The sequence below is a fragment of the Elaeis guineensis genome, chromosome 14 (assembly GCF_000442705.2).
Source record: "Elaeis guineensis isolate ETL-2024a chromosome 14, EG11, whole genome shotgun sequence".
Classification (NCBI taxonomy): domain Eukaryota; kingdom Viridiplantae; phylum Streptophyta; class Magnoliopsida; order Arecales; family Arecaceae; genus Elaeis; species Elaeis guineensis.
Window position 1 is genome coordinate 52959171 of NC_026006.2, and position 5690 is coordinate 52964860.

General features: G+C 40.4%; 1 pseudogene; it reads left to right on the forward strand.

Moving 5' to 3' along the window:
- Nucleotides 1-3543: 3543 nt before the first annotated feature.
- LOC105057595 (uncharacterized) lies at nt 3544-5690 on the forward strand (annotated as a pseudogene).

Below are 5690 nucleotides of genomic sequence, written 5' to 3' on the forward strand. Positions count from 1 at the left end.
GATTAGAGGGCCTTTTGTTTTCATATGAGATATTTCTTGGGTGTGTTTTAGGGTCTCTAATTATGGGTGCAAGGGCTCCAATTGTTGGCACTTAATGAGCTTCCTAATGTAAGTTGGATAACTTAAGTTAATAGAAATCCTAATGCAAGTAGGACTTTTATTACGAGATTAAATAGGATTCGATCCTTATGTCTATTTAAAGGGACCTCCTCTAAAGTCCCTAGAGCATAAAAATGAGCAGCCCCTCACACCCAAAGGCTCTCCCCATGCCCTCTCTTCCTCTCCCTTTCTCTCTTGTTGGGTGTTTTATACACCCCTTCCTTGGGATGCGCGTCCTAAGGAGTTCCATACCCAAAAGAGTTTGGGTACCTCTTTTTTACTGATTTCTAATATCTGATAGCAGTACATAGCAAGGAGAAACTCTAGAGAAAAGGAGAAGAAGAAGATCAAGGAGAAAGATCAAGTGTTAATCACGATCCAGGCTTCGTTCAAATTCAGCAGGCTGAATTTTGGAGAACCAAAATTCAAATTAAAGAGGACTGTTTCAGGTTGATTTCGAGTGGATACTCGTAGAGGTCGGATACTTGTGTGGCTAAGAGAGAGCCTCTTATCTTTCAGATCCAGTTTTGAAGAAAGGGATTGTGAAACAAATATGTGATTTGATCACAATCTGAATTTTAGTATATATCAATTTCGGTATATGAAATAGATCATGTGATTTTATATTTTTATGCATACAAAATTAAGATTAAAATTATTTAATGTTATTCTCCACTGTGATATTTAAAAAATAAAATTTTGAGAAACATATGCATGCATCAAACCTCGAATTCCAACAGAATCGACATACTCGATCCTTTTCTGCCTGCCAGTGGATAAAGAAGGTTCATCGTTGTAGCCATCAACTGCTTCATCAAATGGGTGGAGGCTGAACTATTGACACAAATAATAGAAAGAAAGATGACCGACTTCCTATAGAAATCTATTATCTATCAATTTGGTCTATCCCGAGTAATCATCACCGACAACGATCGATAACTCTACAATATCAAGTTTGAAGAGTTCTATGCGAAATATTATATTATTTACAAACTTATTTCGATCAAACTTTCACAATCCAATGAAGAAGCTGAGGTGACCAACAGGATAATTCTATAAAGCCTAAAAATAAGAATTGGTCAAGCCAAAGGAAGTTGGACTGACAAACTCTACAGTGTCCTATGGTCTTATTGAACCACTCTTCAGATTTCGATTAGAGAAACTCTCTTCAAATTGGCATTCGAGGAAGTTATGATCTCAGTTAAAATTGATCTACCTTCAACTCAAGTAGAGCATTACGACAAACTGATCAATTTGAACAAGCAACGAGCTGATCTAGACTTGCTCGATGAAATTTGGAGATAAGCTCAACTAAAGATGACATCCTATCAACAAAGGATAGCTCAGTACTATAACTCTCGAGTCAAACTCAAGATCTTTCGAGTAGGAGATCTAATTCTTAGAAGAGCCAAAATCTCCAAACCAATCGAGCAAGGAAAGTTATCTCCAAATTGAAAGGGCCCTTACAAAGTCTCGACAATTCTACGACCAGGGGTATACAAAATCGAGAACTTGGATGGTACGAAAATTTTTCGAACCTAGAATGCCAAGAATCTATGGATGTACTATCAGTAAGAATGTCTTATAAATAAAAAAAAATTCTACAATTCTGTGCCGAATAAGTTTCAGTACTCCGTAATCTACTGAACAAACTGATCGCTTGACATCCGACCAAACAATTGCATCATCGGTTAGTATCCAATGAAATATTATTCGATTAACGGAGTCGTAAAATCCAACAACCGCAAGCGTACCAGCTACGGCCCAAGAGATGCAAGCGTATAAGCTATGGTTTGCGTGCAGGCCCAAGCGAACAAAGTTGTAGTTAGTCGGCTTGCTCCCGACTGACTGAGGATCAATTAGTCCAGAATAAATTAAAGAAATTTTCTCTAAAATTGACTATGTCCTAGCTTGATGGGACGTTCTATGTAATAATCTCCGACTATGTTTCAATTCGATGGAATGATCTACGACTATGCTCTGATTCGATGACTATGCTTCAAATTCAATGAGATATTCTACAAAATGATGACTTACTCCCCGAAACGACAAGATGGCTATATATGGCTTTCGAGGATGAAGTTTGTCAGAAAAAGCAACTCGGATCTACACATTAGTTAACTCCTTTCGCTCAATTAAGGTTATATAATCAGACTCAGGAGTTGGGGGACAAGTGTTGGGGTGGATCCTTATCGCTTAGCCGACTAGCCTTCTTCCTCACCTTCCAACCAACCAAGAGTGCTATAGTCAATTCTTTCTCATCTCTGCATCGACCGATCTACTATGGCTCAACCCAATTTGGATCGACAGATCTGAACCTAATTGATATTCAACCGACTAAGATCTATGAGACTTGACCACCGACTCAGGGCAACAAACCTAAACTAGTCGGAGTCCAACCGATTTGGTTCGACATGCAACCTACGACTAGCTGGTGATATTTGACATATAGTCGATTACTTTCTCGATACCTTAAGGGGTCATACCACCTCAGCTGAAATATCGATGTAAAGCTCAACTGTGGAGCTCATCAGAAAATCAATCTCATCGACATCATCAGAAGGCCAAGGTCATCAGAAAGCCGACCTCATCAGAAGGTCGAAGTCATCAGAAAGTCGATCTCATCGAGAGGCAAGCTCATCAGAATGCTGAGGTTATCAGAAGACTAACCTCATCATAAGTCCGACCTCATCATTACTTAGACACGTGGTAGCAGATTATTATTATGTAAGTTAAACATTACATCGGCCCATGACCGATCTGTCTCTCCAGTATTATCTGCTAATCGACTTAATCCAGAACTGCTAGTAAGCAGAACGCTCATCTCAATTTGCTTTCGATCTCTTGCATCTTACTCTGGTTAGTGACCGACCTGATTATCGACATCAGAAGTATGATGCCTAGTTACTCGACATGAGCAATAACTACATGTGGATGTGGAGTGCAATAGTCGCCCACAAGTGGCCCATTACTCGATCTTAATGTTAGTTAATAAGGTAACCGTCCACTAAATGCTATAACTCTCATGTTTTGAGTATTCAGGGATGGGAGTTACACAGTAACAGCTCTACTTGATTATAAAAGAGGGTAAGTCATGGGAGACTAGGTAGGCACTCTTTGGCTAGTGATAAGCTTTTGAACTCTCATTTTGATTCTCTGGCTATTCTCTTTCTCTGACTAACTTGAACATCGGAGGATCCCTCATCGGACAACTTCTAATAAGTGGACTTATTTTGCAGGTTTCCTGCTATTCGATATCAAGGCGCAACAGTTTGACTCCCAGCCAACTACTTCACTGGAGATAGGCTGCAACACTTTCCTTCTCCCTCCCCACCACCCTAAAAACCTCCCCACAGCCTCCACCATTTCGAAAACCTTCTCCTATCTCTCTTTCTATAGTTTCCAAGTTCAAGAGAGAGAGAGATATATATAGAATGGAGAGAGATGGAAGATCGATTACAGCAAGTTAATAATAATGATAACGATCCATCATTTGTTGCCATAGGTGTTGATGATTCTGACAAGGAGGAGGGGCAACTAAGGGCAGTCAGACCGAGTTTGGAATGATCTAAGAGAGATGAGTGGATCAAGGGGGCGGTGGCGACTCTCTTGGATGCGTATGAGGCCAAATGGGTGCTCCAGAATAGGGCCAAGCTCCAGAGCCAGGACTAGGAGGATGTGGGTCCGCACGTCTCGATGCGGGCCAGCTCGACCTGACCGGCCAAGACATCGATCCAATGCAAGAATAAGGTGGAGTCCATGAAGAAGCGGTATCGATCTGAGTTGGCTGCCATGGGCGGGTCTAGATGGCCGCTCTTCGCCCGAATCGAGCGGCTAGTCCAATGCTGAGCCCCAACCATGGCTTTGGTGATGGTGGACCAACCGTCGAAGAGACTAAGTCCATCATCATACTCATCGGAGTCCAAAGGGGGAGCCGTGGTAGGGCAGGTGCGTCACATGATAAAAATAATAATACAATCAACTATATTTTTTTTTGATACAAACGAACGATCATGCCACTCTAGTACGAGTACAATATAGAAAATCAGCATACAAAATATTGTAAAGTGTCCTTGGACACACATCTCCATCGTGCCATGACCAATCTCTGGTGTAATCGACAGTAAATAATACTATCCAATCCACGGTATTGTTCATCTCCTGATAGATATGTCAAACAGTCATTGCACAAAAGTGACCAAAGAAATCCCAGATAACATGGAGCAACGGGTGAGCTCCCATCCACTTCATCTCATCCCGAATCCAGCCAATGACTGTGGTAGAGTCATCCTCCACGAAAATACTCTCCACATGTAGCTCCAATTGTGTGCAAGAGATGCCCACCTAGGCTGCCTGGAGCTCCACTCCTGGGACCAACAAATCAACTACTATTTCATCTAGGTCCAATTAATTTAGCTAGTGAGTGGGATCGATGCACTTTATATAAAATTAAGGGTCTTGTTACAGCGTCTTTACAAAATAAAATAAAATAAAAATAAAGGTTGGGGGCAACATGGCCTGAATGCCAATTTGGTCCAAATTAAGCCCTAACATGAAAAATTATTTCTTAAATTATACGCACTGCATGGCTGTGCATACTATCAATCACAACCACTCGTTCCTACAGATCTATTTATAAAGTTAACATCTTGATACACTACTGTAAAAATGAATAGTTATGATTAATGGCAGATGTACTGTGCATAAATATAATTTCTCTTGACATAAATATACTCGTGGAGATAACTATTAAAGTAGAGCTGTAGCATCCATTTTTGTTGCTTCTTAAGCAACCGGCAACATTAAATAAAGAATTACCTTAAAAAATTACCTTGGTAATTGCAAATAGAGGGTCAACATTAACTAAAGAATTACCTTAGTAATTGCAAATAGAGGGTTGTCTCGCACATGAGAAGCCTAAAATGACCTGTTCTCCTGCCTGTCCAAGGCCAAATCTTCCTAGCGTGTGCTATAGAAACTAGTTTCAGGAATCCAAAAATGTAGCTTAAATGTAACATACATTTTTTCTAATCAAAACAAAACATAGCATACCTTTTTTATCATGATTGCATCACCGCAGCTCGCAAGCATTTTTTTTTTTTTTCTTTCTTGCATTGGCTTTGGAGTAAGATTCTAACTATGGGCAAAGATATCAGCCCAATTAATTTTGCAGTTGGTGCATGGTCCAATATAATATATCCTCTTATCTGTGTCAGGGTGAATGTGAAGAAAACAAAGGCAAGGAGTATATTAATAAGCTTCACAAGGAGGGTCATTGCAACATGCAACCATATGATCGTTGTGATGATAAACAAAAAGTAAAGAATAAGAGGAGGAAGAGAGAAGAAGAAGAAAGTTGGGAGGTGATGGAGAGCATTCCATGGCTTGCCAAGATGGCATTGAGGGTCGAGCAAGCGAGAATGGAAGCTATGAGGGAGGTGGAGAAGATGTGGGCTCAAGCAAAGGTAAAGAAAGGAGAGATGGATTTGAAGCGAACTGAGATCCTTGCCAACACTCAGCTGAAGATTGCAAAGCTCTCAGTTGGGAATGATGATAATGTTGATTCTTCCTTGAGAATTGGGAGGGGTTAG